At 49.9% G+C, this 18,431-nt stretch overlaps 1 protein-coding gene across 3 annotated transcripts in view; it reads right to left on the bottom strand.

The window, feature by feature from the left end:
- Nucleotides 1-18,431, bottom strand: part of LOC134408062 (myelin-associated glycoprotein-like) — a 52,703-nt gene that overhangs the window by 18,577 nt on the left and 15,695 nt on the right. For 2 of the 3 annotated variants that reach the window (XM_063140134.1, XM_063140136.1), the window contains exon 2: nt 8,817-8,890. The exons of the other annotated variant lie outside the window; for it this stretch is intronic. The gene's annotated coding sequence lies outside the window, so the exon portion shown is untranslated. The remainder of the gene's footprint in view (nt 1-8,816; nt 8,891-18,431) is intronic. 3 annotated transcript variants of the gene reach the window in all.

Consider the following 18,431-nt stretch of genomic DNA (forward strand, 5'->3'; position numbering starts at 1 on the left):
TAACCTACCTCACAACATTGTTATCAGGATGAAAATAGCAAGACAGGTTGGGTGAGCCCATACATCCATTCCACTCTGAGCTACTTTGTGGAACAGTGAAATAATAATGTGAATTTAATTAGGGTGACCCTATGAAAAGGAGGACAGAGCTCCAGTATCTTTAACAATTGCATGGAAAAGGGAATTTCAGCAGGTGTCATTTGTATATATGGAGAACCTGGTGAAATTCCCTCTTCATCACAGCAGTTAAAGCTGAAGGTGCCCTGCCCTCTTTTAAATCTGGACACTTTAGTATAGCTCTTGCAGCTTTAACTGTTGTGATGAAGAGGGAATTTCACCAGGTTCTCCATAAATACAAATGGCACCTGCTGAAATTCCCTTTTCTGTGCAACTGTTAAAGAAACAGGAGCCCAGTCCTCCTTTCCATAGGGTCACCCTAATTTAATATTCATTACAATAACATGAGTGCAGGAAGCATGGATTCAGATCCCCATAGCCAGAAAGCTCCTGATGTGGCTTTGAGTATCGTCACTATCTAAATCAGGGGTGAAGAACGTCTTTCAGCACAAGGGCCAAATTCCATTTCAAAAGGGTGGGGCACATTCCAGAGGTGGGCGGAGCTGAAGGCAAAAGAGGCGTGGCCAAAAGTACCAGAATGGGGGGAAATGCACACTACCTGGGAAAGGGGGAAATGCACACCCAAAGATCCGTGTTTGGATAAAAGGGGATTGGTGTCAGGAGAAGGGAGGGCCCCCGTCTGCGGACCCCACAGGACCAGATTGAAACGCCTGATCCAAAGCATCCTACTGTAGCCTGGTGCCTTTCAGGATGAGATGGACTACAAATCCCATCACTCCCAGCCAGCATGGGGTAGCGCAACCAATTCTGGCCATTGCTGTTAGAACAGATTAGGTGAAAGATTTATATGACCTGCACAGAAACCAGAGTATGAAAGCAATAGGCAACCTTGCAACTTCAGAACCCTGCTGGGTTGAATGAATGCAGAGCGACATTGGATACTCTAATAATGAAGGTATCCGATGTCTGGCTGCATTCGTTCAACCTAGCAGGGCTACAAGGTTGCAAGATTGCCTATTCTCCTCTAGCAGCAGTAGACTTCAATGCTCGCTCCCAGACCCAGGATGCTGCAAGGGCTTGCTGGGCTCCTCAACACCCCTAGTTCCACGATTTGTACACAAGACAATTTGGGTTTAACCAGCCAGCGGTCCAGAAGCCTCTGCCAACAAAAGGGAGTCTCTGTGTCAAGGCTGGGGCATCCACAGGCCTCCTGATGTTGCTTGACTACAACTCCCTTCATCCCTGACCATTGGCCATGCTGGCTGGGGCTGATGGGAGTTGGAGTCTGACTACATCTGGGGAAGAGCACAGGTACCCCTTCTTCTGTCTTAAGAGCTGCATGCCACACAAATGCCCTGGCCGAGGGTGGGGGGGGGAGGAAAGGTAAAAAGCTGTGCAAAAGAAATAGGCTGGCACAACTTGACATGATTTATGACCTTCACGCTCATCAGGACCATTGCACAGGTTGGTCTTGACCACAACTGCTAGGCTATACCCATACAGTGGACTGTCTAGGACTGGATTTTACACAAGAGGCAGGAAGAAAAAGTTAAGACCATAAGGACATAAGACGCGCCATGCTGGATCAGACCGAGTCCAGCACTCTGTTCACACAGTGGCCAACCAGCTTTCGTCCAGGGACCAACAAAGCAGGACATGGTGCAGCAGCACCCTCCCACCCATGTTCCCCAGCAACTGGTGCACACAGGCTTACTGCCTCGAATACTGGAGATAGCAAACAACCATGAGGGCTAGTAGCCATTGATAGCCTTCTCCAGGAATTCATCCAACCCCCTTTTAAAGCCATCCAGATTGGTGGCCATCACTACATCTTGTGATAATGAGTTCCATAGTTTAACTATGCACTGTGTGAAGAAGTCCTTCTTTTTATCTGTCCTGAATCTCCCACCAATCAGCTTCCTGGGATGACAAATGGGTAAATACAGACTGCCAAGGGTCTGGGAACATGACCCCCAATGCTGCTCTGAAACGGAGAGCCGAAAGAGGTCCAACACCCTTACCTTATCATACCCTGGTGGAAGTCACGGCTGGCAGGCAGACTGAACAAGAGCACCCCTGTTCAGGGGAGAAGGTACTCCACAACATTTTGTTACAAACTCCACTTGTTTATTTAGATTTGGCTGTCTAATAAGAAGGCCCAGAGCCCAAGCGGCTGAAGGGGAAAGGCTGTAGCTCAGTGATGGAACACATACTCTGCATGGAGAAGGTTCAATCCCCAGCATTTCCATCTATGGCTGGGAAAGACCCCTCTGTCTGAAACCTGGAGAGCTGCTGCCCATCAGGATAGCCCAGGACCAGGCCTCCAGATGTTGTTGAACTCTAGCTCTCTTCAGGCCCAACCACCATCACCACACGTTCCCCATCCCTGGCATAGGCAATATGGACGGTATTTATTTGTTCATTGCATTTATATCCCACCTTTTTTTCCTCCTTAAGAACCCCAAGATTGTGTACGTAATCCTCCTCCTCTCCATTTTATCCTCACAACAATAACCCTGCGAGGCAGGCAAGTCTGAGGGTCTGTGACTGGCCTGAAGTCACCCAGTGAGCTTACATGGCCGAGTGGGGACTAGAACCTGGATCTCCTGACTCCCAGTCCAACACTCTAACCACTACACCACACTGGCAGATGGACCTGTGGTCTGACTGGGTTTGATCTTTTGAAAGAGGCTGTCTAAGGCACTGGTAGCATCTAATATCTTAACAATTATGCTAGGTCAAGGCTGGCTATATTTGTCATCATTACATTTATGTCCTGCCTTTTCATAGAATCATAGAATAGCAGAGTTGGAAGGGACCTACAAGGCCATCGAGTCCAACCCACTGCTCAATGCAGGAATCCACCCTAAAGCATCCCTGACAGATGCTTGTCCAGCTGCCTCATGAAGGCCTCTAGTGTGGGAGAGCCCTCTTGAAGGAACCCAAGGCAGCTTACAAAGTCCTCCTCCTCTCCATTTTATTCTCACAACAACCCTGTGAAGTAGGCTGGTCTGAGAGTCTGTGACTGGCCCAAAGTCACCCAGCGAGCTTCCACGGCCAAGTGGGGTCTAGAACCCAGATCTCCCGACTCCCAGTCCAACACTCTAACCACTATACCACACTGGTAGATGGCCCTGTGGTCTGATTGGGTGTATAAGTACTCCTTGAAATAGAAAGACGCACACATCTACTAGCCTCAGGGGCCAGGAGCATCCCTCACCAAGATGGGCATCAGGTGAAGGCCAAGCATGTCCATGTCATAGCACAGGGTACAGTGCAGCCCTTTGGATGTGGTCCCTTCCCTGGGCCAGCAACACAATACGAGCAGCGTGCGGTCTCAGGCCCGGGGAGAAGGTCTGCTGTAAAGGAACAGGCAGCGAAAATGGAGGCGGTGTCGGCAGTAGCAACAGCAGGGAACACAGGCTCCCATTGTTGATGGGCTGACGGTGACACCCACTTGCCTGCCTCTGTCGCAAATGGAAGCACAAGAGCCAGTTTGATCCTGGCATGAGGCTGTGTGTGTGTGTGGGGGGGGGGGGGAGCTATCCGCGTCACAAGCACAACCGAAGCAACCTGCACATTTATCAATCTGCCTCTTGTCCCCTTTGCCACTTCCCCGTCCTCCCCTTTCATTTCCTTTGTGTCCCTTGCTGTCCCCACAGAAAGTTCTAGACCATCAAGAAAAGCTCAGCTTTGCATGCCTCACCTCTCCAGGGCTGCAACTGAGATGGTCTTTCTCTTTCTTTCTTTCTTTCTTTCTTTCTTTCTTTCTTTCTTTCTTTCTTTCTTTCTTTCTTTCCAGCACTTTTGGTGTCAGATGCCCACTGCTTCAGAATGGTCCACAGAGCAGCGGGCAAATCTCCTTCCTCTCGCTGTCCATAGGGCCGATTTATTTGCGGCTTATTTTCCTCCGTGTGTCCCCACCCCCACCCCTGCCGCCCCCACCAGCAAGTCAGATGCAACTGATACTTAATCAGAGACACTGACACTGGCCTGTAACACTTAATCCTCAAATAGGTAAGGGCAAATGAGCACAGAAAGGCACTCAGTTCTGGAGCATGGGAAGTTATAATGCAGAAGAGAGAGCCTCTGAGGGCATGCAGAGACCCACCCTCTCACTACTGCTCTCACCACTGGGCTCCCTAGTCTGGGATGTGGGAAATGGGGGAGGTTTCCAGATCGGAAGATATGGCTTATTCTAATTTAAATCGAAATACAGTGCATCCTGCTATAGAGGGGTTGGGGATTGTGCCCAGCTGATCTGTCTGTCTACATAATCTGCTGTCCTGGAGCCAGCGTGGTGTAGTGGCTAAAGTGTTGGACTGGGAGTCGGGAGATCTGGGTTCTAGTCCCCACTTGGCCATGGAAACCCACTGGGTGACTTTGGGCCACTCACAGATTCTCAGCCCAGCCTACCTCACAGGGTGGTTGTTGTTGTGAGGATAAAATGGAGAGAAGGAGGATTATGTACATCGCCTTGGGTTCCTTGGAATAAAAAAGGATGGATATAAATGCAATAATAATAATAATAATAATAATAATAATAATAATAATAAGAAGAAGAAGAAGAAGAAGAAGAAGAAGAAGTGCTGATGGGCAACTTCAAGGCCCCTGCCTGTTCTCCCTTCTTATGTTTCTATATGTTTAAACTGGACTTGGACTGGACAACACTTCTTCTTCTTCTTCTTCTTCTTCTTCTTCTTCTTCTTCTTCTTCTTCTTATTATTATTATTATTATTATTATTATTTATTTATATAGCACCATCAATGTACATGGTGCTTCAAATACAGGGTGCCTTCAAACAGGGAGATGGTCCTCTGGCAGCCCTTTAATGCTTTCTAAATTTCCATCTGCACATATAAATTAGTATTTGAAAACTTTTTTGCACATTGCTGTCCTCTTTTTGTGTGTGATGTATTTTCTTTCTTTCTTTCTTTCTTTCTTTCTTTCTTTCTTTCTTTCTTTCTGGGGGAGCGTTCCACAACGGGAAGCCTACTTTGAGCCCCACTTTATAACAGAAGCCTGGAAGCCACCATTTTAATTTCCCACAATGCCACTGATGTAGCATTGCTCTGGGGCATTGTGGGAAATTAAAATGGGAGCCCCCAGCCACTCAGTGTGACTTCAGAGAGCTGACACCTGCCTTCCTGCCACCGCCCCCCCAAGCAAGGCTGTGAGGGTTATTGAAGGAGGTGGTTGTGGCGAAGGCCACCATCCTAGGCACACTGATTTGGGAGCAAGCCTCATTGAATGTACAGCTGATCCTTTCTGAGTAAACACGGCTGGGACCAGGGCTGCGCTAACCTAGTATTATCACCCAGGGCTTATGAACAGCCACCAGTGCCATGCAAATTTGGACAGCTCCTAGCTCAAAGAACACCGGCCAGTTTCTACCTCCATCCCCTGCCCTCTCTGCAAAAGACTGTCAACCTGTGTCAGCTGAGCGTCAGCACATGTGCCAGGGAGGCTGCCTCAGGCCTTGGCTGGGCCACGGAGCTGTGGGCACTGAGTTCCTTCAGCTCCAACCTTCTCGTGGGTGCAGGGCATCTGCTCGGGTTACATACACAGGGAGATCTTATCACAAGGGTGCCTGCAGGATGGCAAAGGAGCTGAGGACCAGTCGGTTGCCACGGAACTGGAAATGACACGGAGAGCCAGTGGGGGTTAGTGAGTTAAGGAAGGGGGTGGCTTAAGGAAGAGGGATTAGCTAGGAAAAGGCGATTAAAAACGTCCATAGACGACTTTCTATCTGCTCTGAGACGGGAGTCTTAGTGGGTCTTAGAGACAGTTGGAGAAAAGCGGCTAGAATGCAAACCTCTTAAGTCTGGACCTTGTTCCTTGCATTATCATCCATCATCATCATCCATCATCATCATCATCATCATCATCATCATCATCATCATCATCTTGCTGGAGAGACAGACATATACCACTGTACCTTGCAAATGCCCACATAGTCAGGATCAGTGCAGAGATTTTTCCTCTCTCTCTCTCTCTCTCTGTTCCCAGTGAAATGTGCAGCCTGTTACAGACAGGCTAGAAATTTCCCCCAATCTGTTTGCATTCCTCATAGCCATATAGTGTTTTTTAGGCATTGCTGGAACAATATCCTCTGCTTGCCCCAGTGTTTCGTGGCACATCAAATTATTTCCCAAGAGTTCCTTCCCATCTCCTCTGCTCTCTGATTCTGCCCATTGAGGTTGTGATTCAATATTTACTTACCTGGAAGTAAGCCCTAGGGTCCTCGGTAGGGTATACTTCTGGGTAATCATGTATAGGATTGAAGGGTTAATAGTGATTGCTCTAAACAAGGGGTAGGCAACACAGTGCCCTCCAGACATTTTGGACTACAACTCCCATAATCCCTGAACATGCTGGCCTGGGGCTGATGAGAACTGTAGTTTTATTGTTTAGCCCTGCTAGAAATAATTAAAGGAGCCTGTGTCCCAGAATCTCTGACCATGCTGGGTGGAGCTCATGGGAACTGTAGTCCAAAACACCTGGAGGGTCCTCCAGATTGCCTACCCTTGTTAGAAGCAATGAAAGAAGCCTGTGTCCCTGATCTGCATGTCAAAGGCGCACACTTATTAGCTTTAAAAATAAAATAAAAAGGCAATTGCCTGGTTCAGACAACATACTAAACCATGCTGCTTAACCATAAAATGGTTAAGGGATTCCCTTAACCATTTTGTGGTTAAGCAGTATGGTTTAGTGTGTTGTCTGAACCAGGCCAAAGACTGTAGTCATTAGGAGGTTTAGAACAAGTCACCATAACAAATGCTTTCAAAATCTCTCCCCCCCCCTCTCTCTCTCCAAGTATTTGAGGCAGAGATCCTAAATGCACTCAGGAACACCGTAGGGCTTACTTCTGAATAAACATGCCTAGGATTGCATTCTGAATTTGATATGTATTTTTTCCAAGGACAGGCCTTTCACTCTTGCTGAAAATCTTGCTCAAACTCCACTTAAATCTTTGACCTTCTCTAAAGGAATCTGAAATGAAGCCAAATGTAGGCGCGCGTGCACACACACACACACACACGCAATCACACATCCCACAGGAAGACAGATATGATGAGTCCCCTTTAGGGTCTTCAATGCTCCACTTTGAGCACCTCCGCTCTGCTCTCCCTGCTGTCCATCACTGCTCCTGCCTCGAATTTCAGCATTTATCCAGTAGCCTTTGGACGGCACTCCTGCCCAGTCCCATCAAAATAACTGTCATTGAGAGCTCTCTCCTATCCCGAGGAAGGGGCTGGCTCATCGCCACCAGTGTTAAGGGACACAAGCCCCATCACTGATGAGCTTGGACGTTTCCTAGACCCGTCAGTCCGGATGCAGGAGATCAGGGCCTCTTTGATTGCCAGAGGGGTCCTACTAGCATACCTCTCCCCAGACAGGATTCAGGCAGATAAACAAGCTGCTTGTCACCCCTGCCATGATGCAAAAACAGAGATCTTTGTGTCTCTGGAAAGGAAGCATCACAAGAGATAGAGGTCATTTAGAACAAGGCCTCTTAAGCAGCCAGTGCTTGCTCTCACCCTGGGACAGGCAACCTGATAGCTTCCAGATGTTTTGCATGAAAACGACTCCCATTATCCCTGATCAGTGGGAGCTGGTGGCTCCCATTTCAGTGGGGTGGTGAATCTGTTCCGGATGTCAGTCAGAACTCTGAAGGAGCTATCCAAAGTGATGTTCACCACCTTGGATAGCTCCTTTAGAGTTTTGTCCAGTTCTGACAGAAACCCAGAACGGATTCACTGCATTGCTAAAATGGGAGCCACCAGCCTCCACAAGTCTCTGATTATTGGCCATGCTGGTTGGGGCCTATAGGAGTTGCACTCCCAAACATCTGGAGGTCACCAGGTTGCCCACTCCTGCTCTAAACTTTGTCGCTCAGAACAGAGGAACCTTACCCCCGTTCCAATTATTTGTCTACCAAGCCCAGTGTTGCCTCTGCTCTGATCGGCAACAGCTCTCCAGGGTCTCATGTCAAGGTCTTTCATGATGACCTGACCAGACCCTTTTAACTGGAGATGCCAGGGATTGAACCCTGTACCTTCTGCATGCCCAGCAAGGGCTCCATCACTGAGCGATCATCCTTCCCAAGAATGGAGAGATTTGAAAAACAGGGACAGGCCAAAGCCAACTCAAGCCGTTTTCACTGAAGATGATTCCCTGCCCCACAAGGATTTTCCCAGTGATAGCTTCTTTCCCCCGATCCATCCAAGTGAATGGGCATGTGTTTGCTTCATCCAGTTGCATGGAGCAACCCTTCCCCCACAATCACAAAATATACCCGAAGAGGGACATATATCTCAGACCCTGTCTTCCTAGGGGTAGGCGAGGGGCTGTTTTCTCCTTTGTTTTCTCCTTTCCCATGTAACCTCCCCCACCCCCACCCCCGGAATTCTGCCATCCTAGGCAAATGCCTGCACTGCCCAGGCCAGAGGGTCAGCAAATCTGCTGTGGGGGAAGCTAATGTGACCAGAGAAGGGTCAGGGGGGTCCTAGAAGGCCCAGGGACTATTTGCCAGTATAGACCTTTCAGCAGAATTTGGGAAAGGCTTCGATCAGGAGAAGAACAAATTGCTGATGCTGGAAAAGCACATTGCAAACAATTGCAATGCTTTAGGCTTTTACTTTCAGGTTGGGCTTCAGCATAAATACAAAGGAACACCAAGAAGAGTCCTGTTCACACTCCGGAGGCGTATTCTTGCCGCTACGACTGACCTTACCTTTTCGCTGCGTCTTACTGGCGTTCTGGCGTCCCGATGTTTCCAGCATCGAGTTTACCAAACTGGGTGGTGATCTGGAATGGAAAGAGCAAGCTGAATCAGAGCCTCAACAGCGCTGAGGCAGGAGGGCAAAAAAGTCCACCTTGGAGGCAACGGCAGCTGGAAACAGAACCTTCCTTTGGGCTGCTGGCTACTAACGGAGACAGGGCGCTTGGGCTTGATAGGCACAGCGGCGAGGGATGTCCGAGTAGAGCCAGGCGATTTGATGTTGTGGTCTTTCTCTTCTTTAGTCCTGTCCTGGGACAGCTGCACCCTGCTTGCAGCCTTCCAAGAGCTCCTAACATTGGCTAGGCACGATCACCCCGGCAGGCAGCTTCTCGGGCACGCGAGCGTTCGTGGGTGCCCGACTATGTTAGCGCTGCATTTCTGCAAGTGGAGCCCACACATAAATTCCACCGGCTGTGTGTGCTCGTTGGGGGTGGGGGGGTGGGGGAGAAAGAGAGAGAGAGAGAGGAGAGAGCAGACAAGCTGCAGCAGGAGCGGTGCGGGGGGGGGGGGGAGGCTTGCCTTAGTACATCGGTTGCCTTTCGCAGCACATCTCCCTTCCTGTCTTGTGGGTGGACGCAAGTGGGGCTGAACCCTGTTGCTCCCCTGAAAGCAGCAGAGCCTTCATTCTCACCTTCCAGTTCTCTTGCACCGTACTGTTATCTAGCAATCGGTTAAAAAGCTGTTATGTTGAGCAGATTGTCTGTGTGCCTCCAACATGCAGTCCTGGTTTCCACAATGAATCCTGGGAGAGGAGCAAGGAGCTTGAAGGAACATATTAGTCCATCTTGCCGTGCACTGCCAGCTCTGACTGGCAGTGTCTCTCCACGGCTGCAGGCAGAGGTCCTCTTCCCCACCACCTGCCTGGCACCTGATCCCTTTCACTCCCGGTGGCCAGGGACTGAACCTGGGGCCTTCTGCGGGCAAAGCATGTGGCTGTACTGCTGAGTTCCACTTCCTGCCCCTAAGGGAGGGTGCCTGTGTCCCTTACATCCTACATGCCTCTCTCTGTCTTTCCCTGTTTTAGCCTTTGGGGAAAACCTTTGGGATGCTGCTTTAAAACATGAGCGTGCACACCAGACTTGAATGCAAGGACTCGCCTGGTCGCCACAGGTGATAAGGAATTGCATGCAGGCGAGCAAGCAGGCAGTCAGACAGAGGGCTCTAGACATGGTGAAGAAATCAAATGGGCTACCCAAGAACAGAATCCCCCCCTTCTTCATCCTAGAAATACAAAGGATTTCACCCCTGCTCGGCCAGACTCCAGCAGGCTAGAATTTTTTCGTGGGCTTATTCGCAAAGCTCCTGTCCAGGGAGAGGAAGTCCGGTCTTCCAGGTTAAAGACCCTCCCCAGGGACTTCAGTCATTAAATCTTTAATTCTAGTGTGTGTGCATTAGGAAAGAGGCCGTAGCTCAGCAGTAGAGCAGCTGCTTTGGATGAAGAAGGTCCTTGGTTCAATCCCCGACATCTCTAGGTAGTGCTAGGAAAAAGTCCTGCCTGAAACCTTGGAGAGCTGCTGCCAGTCAGTGTTGACTCTATTGGTCTAGATGGACCAAGTGTCTGACTCAGTATCAGGCAGCTTCTGATGTTCCTAAAGGCATGTGCACAGATCCAAAAGCCCAGCGTGCTGCTGCTTTTTGAGCCCCCCGCCCCCAACCCTGATAGTAAACGTTTCTGAATATGGCCTTTGCTTCTTCTTCCATCGTTAAGTACAACCTGATCCAATTATAAACATTCTGTTAAGCGTTCTTAGAGAAAGCCGGGGCAGGATAAGCGATCGCAGCAGAAGGGGGAGACGGCAGAGGTTTCAGCTACTCAGCGCTGTGTGCTGTGAACATGCCATGCACTCAGCCAGTGATCCTTGGGGTGCGAGTGGAGGCATTTCATGAACACACAAGAGTCCACCCATTTTTGTCTACAAGATGCGGTAGGCTACAGGGTTCTATTTTCAGATACAGAAAAACAGTCCAGAGCTTTTAGTGAGGACAGGTATGTCAGGGAAATCCGAAATCATCTTTCTTAGGTTTCTGTCTCTCATGCAAAAAGTACACAAGCACTCCAGAATTCTGGGGTGCTTGTGTACTTTTTGCATGAGAGACAGAAACCTAGGAAAGACGATTTCTTCGTCAGGTAGGACTGCTGTCAAAAGATTGCAGTGTGGAGCCCTGCCTAATTTCCCCACCCCCACAAGTTCCACTCCCCCTCCCTACCCCAGTTTTCCACCCCCTCCCCTCCCCTCCCCACCGCAACAGCCGGCCAGCATTCTGTGGGCAACTGAGCATGTTCAGTCCTCCAGTGACTGACCTTCAGGACCTTCAGTCCTCTTTTGGGGTTTTCCCTGCCTTGCAATATTTCCCTCGAAATATTTTTTTGCACTTCAACAAATCCTTGGGTTCCCCCAAGCCTGCTGATACTTCCCTGTTGTCCGTGGGTGATGCCATTTCGGCTACATAAGCAATGGCACTCGAGTAGGAATGGATGATGAACAGGAGGCAAGCTCTGGTGCTAGATACAGGCTGCTAAAAAAACTGTTCTTGTATGTTAAAAATCTTGAGCTTTTCTTTCTTCTAGGCATTCTGTTGGCGAACTGCGTTTTGCCAAAAAGTTCTTACTCATGATGACGAGTCTAGGTAGGAACGTCATACATAGAAAGGAAGGGTTGGGGTGCTGCAACAAACCGTTGCAGCGTATCCCTGATTTGTTGTGTAATCCTTGCACGAGGTGGTTTTCAAGGGCAATTTTCAAGGCAGATTCAAAAGCAATCCATGCAGGAAGGGGTTTTCAAGTGTGGCGTTAACTCCCCCCTCCCCACGTGCCACAACACCCCCAGTCTCTCCCTGCATGGCAATTAAACTTAGGAGGGGGGGAACACACATTTCCTATTGGTTTGGGATAATCTAGGTCAGGGTGCAATTATTTCTAAATGTATACCTACAGACATAAATTAGCATATGGCAATTTTATGCAGATTTGTGTTTTCTAGGCCTGGATCCCAAATCTTTCATTTTGGATGCTTTCTTCTAACTCTACAGTATCCTCTTTTAGGAGCCAGAACTGTACACAGTATTCCAAGTGGGGTTGCACCATCAATTTGTATAAGGGCAGTGTGATAATAGCAACCTCTTCCAATGGAGTCTTTCAACTGGGAGGAATTCCTGACACGCCCAAAGGCGCATTCTTTGGACATTTCCCCAACACTACAGTGGGCAGGCACACCTCCCCACACCCTGCGGAAAACGCAGCGAGCCACAAAAGCTCCCTGTTTAATCCCACCCCCACCCCGCTTCTATGCCACCAGCAAGTCCATTGCCTGGGAATCCACGCTGTCAACTCCTTCTGGTCAGTAGGAACAATTCATGCACATCATTTGTTCTTGTTCTTCCCCACTCTCAGACCATTTCGCAAATTGTTCACATGAGAGCCTCCCATCTGCATAACAGTTAAGAACATAAGAAGTCCCAGTACTGGGGGGGAAAGGCAGGATAATAATAATAATAATAATAATAATAATAATAATAATAATAATAACAACAACAACAACAACAACAACAACAGCAACAGCCCTGCTGGATCAGACCGAGGGTCCATCTAGTCCAGTAAACTGTTCACACAATGGCTGACCAGCTGTCGACCCGCAAAGCAAGACACTGTGCAACAGCACCCTCCCACCCATGTTCCCCAGAGGTTAAGCCTGCGTGACATTATTTTTCACAAGTGGGGAGCCCAACAGCCTGGCGCTGCGATATCGCTGCTCTGGAAGAGATACAGCAGCAACCCCGCACTCACTCACTCCTTCTGGCAGCAGAATGCAGCCACCTCTGGGGTGGAGCATAGCAGCAATTGAACAGCTAAGTGGCAGTAACAGGCAATTATCTAGGAGAGAGAGTCTGCAGGGCTGGTGGGGGAAATGAAACTCACCCAGTCGGAAGGGATGTTTATGGCATCGCAGCAGACGCGACCCGTCATGTATGTGGGGCGCTTTTATTTTATTTACATTCCACCTTCCTTTACATGATGGAACTCAAGCTGGTGCATATATATATATATATATCATTCTCAGGCAGTCTGCCATCCAGGCAATAAGGCAGAAGCAGACTCGCTCAGCTTCCAAGACTTGCAAGGGTGGCCATTGATGAATTGCAAAGAGAGAGAGGGAGAGAGAGAGGCCAAAACAGGGCACACATTTGCATAAGATTTCCATCTGCTCGTTCATATCTATAGATGCAAATTTAGAAACAAGTATTAGAACGTCAGTAGAAACATAGTACATCTCACCATAGTACAGAAGACTTTTGACCCTGTGACCTGTGTACCTGCTTGTTCAGTCTGCCATCCAAATACTAACCAGTGATGGTTCTTTAGCTTTAAACCAGATTTGTGCCCTTTACACATCTAAGGATTATCCCAGGAAAATGGAGGGATCATACCTGCCTGCTCCCGGGATCCCCTGTATGTCATTTGCACCACATCCTCTCTTCTTATTTTTAAAACATTTTATAGTTAAGAATATCGGAAGAGCCGTGCTGGATCAGACCAAGGATCCATCTAGTCCACGTTCTGTTCACATAGCAGCCAACCAGCTGTCAATGGGAATCTACAGCACCCCCACATCCATGTTCCCCAGCATAAGAACATATGCCGGGGAATGCTTGGATGGGGCAAGCTGGGAACTGTAGGTCGTTTTTTCTGTCCATTTCATCCTCACAACAACAACCCTGTGAGGTAGGCTGGGCTGAGAGTCTGTGACTGGCCCAAAGTCACCCAGTGGGTTTCCATGGCCGAGAGGGGACTAGAACCCCAAACTCCGGATTCTCAGTCCAGCACTCTGACCATTACACCAAACAGGGCTTGGATTGCGCTCCAAGGTAACATTATGCTGGTGTTTCATTGAGCCCTGCCCCTTTTGCCTTTAGCTCCACCCCTACGCTTTTGACCCCACCCACAACTGGAATGCCGCCGCCCAGGGCCGGTGCCAGGCTTTTTTGCGCCCTAGGCAAGGTGAGCTGCTTTCACACACACCCCATTGTATCCCCCCCACCCCAGGTAGGCAGAGACAGGTTACCTGTCCCTCGCCTGAAGTCCTCCTGGCTGAAGTCCTCCTGAAGTCCTTCCGTCCGTTCGCTGCCCCCCACCCCACCCCAGCGTCCCGACTTGTCTTTGGCTGGGAGCCCCCAGCTGAAACCAAGCCAGGAAGCTGGGGGAGGGCAGTCAGACGGCTCCATGTTCTGACGTCCGGCGCGCGCTGGATGTCAGAACATGGAGCCGCCCGTCCCCGCCCCCCAGTGTCCTGGGTTGGCTTCGGCTGCTGGGCGGGCACCCACCCAGGGTTAACTCCCCCTATTGCCCAGGAAAAGCAGGGACTCACATGACTGAGTTTTAAGCCCTCTATTGGTCTGAAGCTCCTCCTAGCCAGTTCCGTCCATGGCTAAAGCTCAGAAATTGAGAAAGGAAGCATCTCTTTGTATCATAGGTAAGGAAGAACCACAGAGGAACAGATCATCTCGGGATCATCCTGAGCCTGTGGAAAAAGCATGCTGAAAGGGGAGGGCGATATCCCAGGGCAATGGAGGGATCCCCTGCTCCCGGGATCCCCTGTGCATCATGTCCCTCGCCTGAAGTCCTCCTGGCATGGTGGGACGCTGCGGTGGGGTGGGCAGGCAGCTCCAATTCAGTCCGCCGCCCCCCCCCCAGCGTCCCGGCTTGTCTTTGGCTGGGAGCCCCCAGCTGAAGCCAAGCCGGGAAGCTGGGGGAGGGCGGTCAGACGGGACCATGTTCTGACGTCCAGCGCGTGCCAGATGTCAGAACGTGGAGCTGCAAGTCCCCGCCCCCCAGTGTCCTGGGTTGGCTTCAGCTGCTGGGCGGGCACCCAGCTGAAGCCAAGCCAGGGATGCTGGGGAAGGCGACTTCCAGGGGCGCTTACCTTGGCGCTCTAGGCAGCCGCCTAACTGGCCTCTATGGAAGCACCGCCCCTGCCGCCGCCCCTCCATCTACAAAATAGAATTGAGCCATCTGGCTGAAAGAAATTTCCTACCTCTGCCCTAACCCTCTGGCTTTCAAACAATTGCAGCCCTGAATTTTTTAAAAGTATCTTAAATCTTGGGCAATGTGCATAACTTTAATGCTTCGGCCCTGCCCCAGAAGTAGCCGCATCTCAGCGTTCGGACAAACCAGCCTTGCAGGGAACTGCTCTGCAGCTGCGGCCCGGCGGCCCCTCCTCGACTCCTCTGAGGTAGTAGCTATATTCAGCAAAAAGGGCCTGGTTTCATCGCACAGGCTTTTGTTCTGAACTCTGAGTCACTGGCATGGATCCGGACTCCCGCTCCCCCCTCTCCCCCATGCTTGCAGCCTCTTTGAGCTCCTCTCAAAGGAAGCAGGATCAGTCCCCCTAATTATGACTGTGACTCTGCGTCCCTCCGCAGAACATATGGGCGATCCGGCATCCACTTCCTCCGTCAGGCAGCTCCCGTCTGCCTGAGCTCGCGCGCCGTGCGCATTGCCATGGTGAATCTGATCATGTCGATTTCGCAGCCCAGTAAACAGGCGCACGCTTGGGCCTAGTTTCGTTGCAATGCTCACTGGAGCTCACTTGGATGTGGAGAGAGGGATCTAGGGAACCGGAGGAAAGAAACACAAGGCACTAGAAAAAGAAGAGGGGACGCTTTGCTAGTCAAAGCATTGCAAACACCCGGAGGAACTTGGGAGTAGGAGGAGCACGTGTGCTCCTTGACAGCGGAGAGTCCTCTATTTGAAGGTGCCCCCTCTTTGAAGGGCTGTTCAGTCCAAGTCTGAATTAAAGATAAAGAACCACAATCAGGCAAAGGTCTTGAAGTTGTTCATCAAACTGCAGAGGAGGCAGGCGCATAGATCAGCGGGTCACCGTTGTTCCTACTATGGTGAGATGGATTGTATTTATATGCTAATGACAGGCATTATTTCTAAATTTGCAGCTATAGACAGGTTCAGTGACAAGGGGAGGCATGGTTGGGCACCTGCCGAGGGGCCACACCCTAGTAAGGTCCCGCTGGCAAGAGGCTCTTGCACTTCCTCTTCCTCTTCACCATTGCTGTCGCTTGCTTACCTGCCTCTTGCTCTGGCCCTGACTGGTGAGACGGAGGAGCAGGAGATGCCACTGCCTGCTTGCTTACATAGGAGCAGAATGGAGCATCCTGAAAAAGTGCATGGCTGACTAGCTGGAACCTTAATACTCATCTTGAGTATTGTGTCCAGTTCTGGGCACCACACTTCAAGAAGGATGGAGACAAGCTGGAGGGAGTTCAGAGGAGGGCAACAAGGATGACAAGGGGTCTGGAAACAAAGCCCTATGAGGAGAGACTGAAAGAACTGGGCTTGTTTAGTCTGGAGAAGAGAAGACTAAGGGGAGACATGACAGCACTCTTCAAATACTTGAAAGGTTGTCACACAGAGGAGGGCCAGGATCTCTTCTCGATCCTCCCAGAGTGCAGGACACAGAATAATGGGCTCAAGTTAAAGGAAGCCAGATTCCAGCTGGACATCAGGAAAAACTTCCTGACTGTTAGAGCTGTACGACAATGGAACCAGTTACACAGTGAAGTAGTTGGCTCTCCCTCAATAGAGGCATTCAAGAGGCAGCTGGACAGCCATGCTTTAAGGTGGATTCCTGCATGGAGCAGGGGGTTGAACTTGGTGGCCTTATAGCCCCCTTCCAACTCTACTATTCCATGGTTCTATGAAAAGATAAGGGGGTCTGTGTTAATGTGATATTGACCATGCAGGTCAATGTTGCTGGCTTTACTAAACTCTGGCTAAGATAGACAGCAGCTGCTGCTTGCTGCTCTACATTGAGACAGCCCAGAGAGTTGTCCAGAGGCTCGAAGAGAAATCCAGCCACCGGCTGCTGCTGGATCAGTGGTAGCCAGCCAGAGGCACATGTCTCCTGGAGAGCAGCAGGAGGGGTGGGGGCAGAGGAGTAGGAAGAGAATCTAATTGCTCTGGGATAATTGCGGTAGGCGGAGGAAGGAGAAAAAAAGAAATCAGCATAGGCGGCACCGCAGGCGGAACACTGGAGGCAATTTCACTGTTGGAGAAGGATAAGCAAAGGAGACAAAATTCAGCAGCTAAACCTTTTCCCATATCACTTTTTTTTTAAAGAACCTGCTGTGAAACTACGCAGGTACCAGATTTCATTTGCTCGCTGTGCAGTTGTTCAAAAATGCAGGAACACCGCCGGAAAAGTTGGCAACAGCAGCCCTGCATACAACTGATGGTTGTGATTGTAAGGGAAAGCAGAAAGACTGCGCTGAGTAGAAGACACATGGGCGAAGTAGTGGGGAAGGGAGTAATTTTAGTTGGTTTTTATGATGCACTAAAAGTTAAAAGACAAGGGGCCTTGGCGGACACCTGGAGAAGGGAGGACCTTATCTGCCCAATGGCCTTGAGTGATCACCCAGGCAGAGAGAGGTGTGAAGAGGAAGCAACAGAACAAAGCCCAAAGGGTGGGGGGGGGAGCGAGACTGAGAAGGGAAGGAGTAGTATAAGATGGGGCCCTCCCCTAATGCCTGGGTTGTCTATTTCTGGCAAGGAGGAGAGTAAGGACTATGATATGGGGGGGGGGGGCAGGGCAGGCATGAGTATTTAGGCACCATTAAGTTTTATTGTTTTAAACTGTTACTGGGTTTTATGCTATGCATGCATTTATGATATTCTTTTAGTCATTCTTCCCATGTATCATCCCTACCCTTAGTCTGATTAAAGTCTTCTACCTCACTTGATGAGCCTCCTGCGGCTCTGTCTTGGCCCGTGCTAAATCCAGTAGGAGCAGGCCAGAGAATGCTGATCCCCCTAGAGTGCTCTCTCTCTCTCTCTCTCTCTCTCTCTCTCTCTCTTACTGCATTCGGACAACAGACCTGGAAGAAGTGAGTCCCAGTGACTACAACAATTGAGCAGCAATGGCACCGCACGTTCCGAGGACTGGAAACCTGATCAACCTATCATCTCTTCCTTTGACTAGGTCAGACTATTTGTGTAGGGGCACATTAAGGGGGAAATCTGATGGCAAGTCAATATACAGTCAAATGGAGAGGTATTGATTGATTGATTGATTGCATTTATATCCTGGCTTTTTTCCTCCAAGGAACCCAGGGCGGTGTACATAATCCTCTCCTCCTCTCCACTTTATCCTCACGACAACAGCCCTGTGAGGTGGGTTGGGCTGAGAGTCTGTGGCTGGCCCAAAGCCACCCAGTGGGTTTCCATGGCTGAGTGGGGACTAGAACCCGGATCTCGTGACTCCCAGTCCAACACTTTAGCCACTACGCCACACTGGCTCTAAGAGGTATCAGCTCAGCAAGAGAGCAGCTCAAGGCAGGAGTAGTCAGAAAGCAAGCAATAGTCAATGGCGAGAGGGCGAGTTCCACAAGAAAGGTCTAAGACCCAGCCAAAGTTCAAACATAGTAGTCAAACACAAATGCAGTCAGCAACACAGAAGTTCAGTCATAGAACAAGATCAGAGAAAGGAAGCACTGGGGTTAGCTGCTCCAGCAGCAAGCAAGCTCCAATTGAAAGCTTATATAAGCAGAGCTTTACCCGAG

This window comes from Elgaria multicarinata, chromosome 13 (assembly GCF_023053635.1).
Source record: "Elgaria multicarinata webbii isolate HBS135686 ecotype San Diego chromosome 13, rElgMul1.1.pri, whole genome shotgun sequence".
NCBI classification, from domain to species: Eukaryota; Metazoa; Chordata; class Lepidosauria; order Squamata; family Anguidae; genus Elgaria; species Elgaria multicarinata.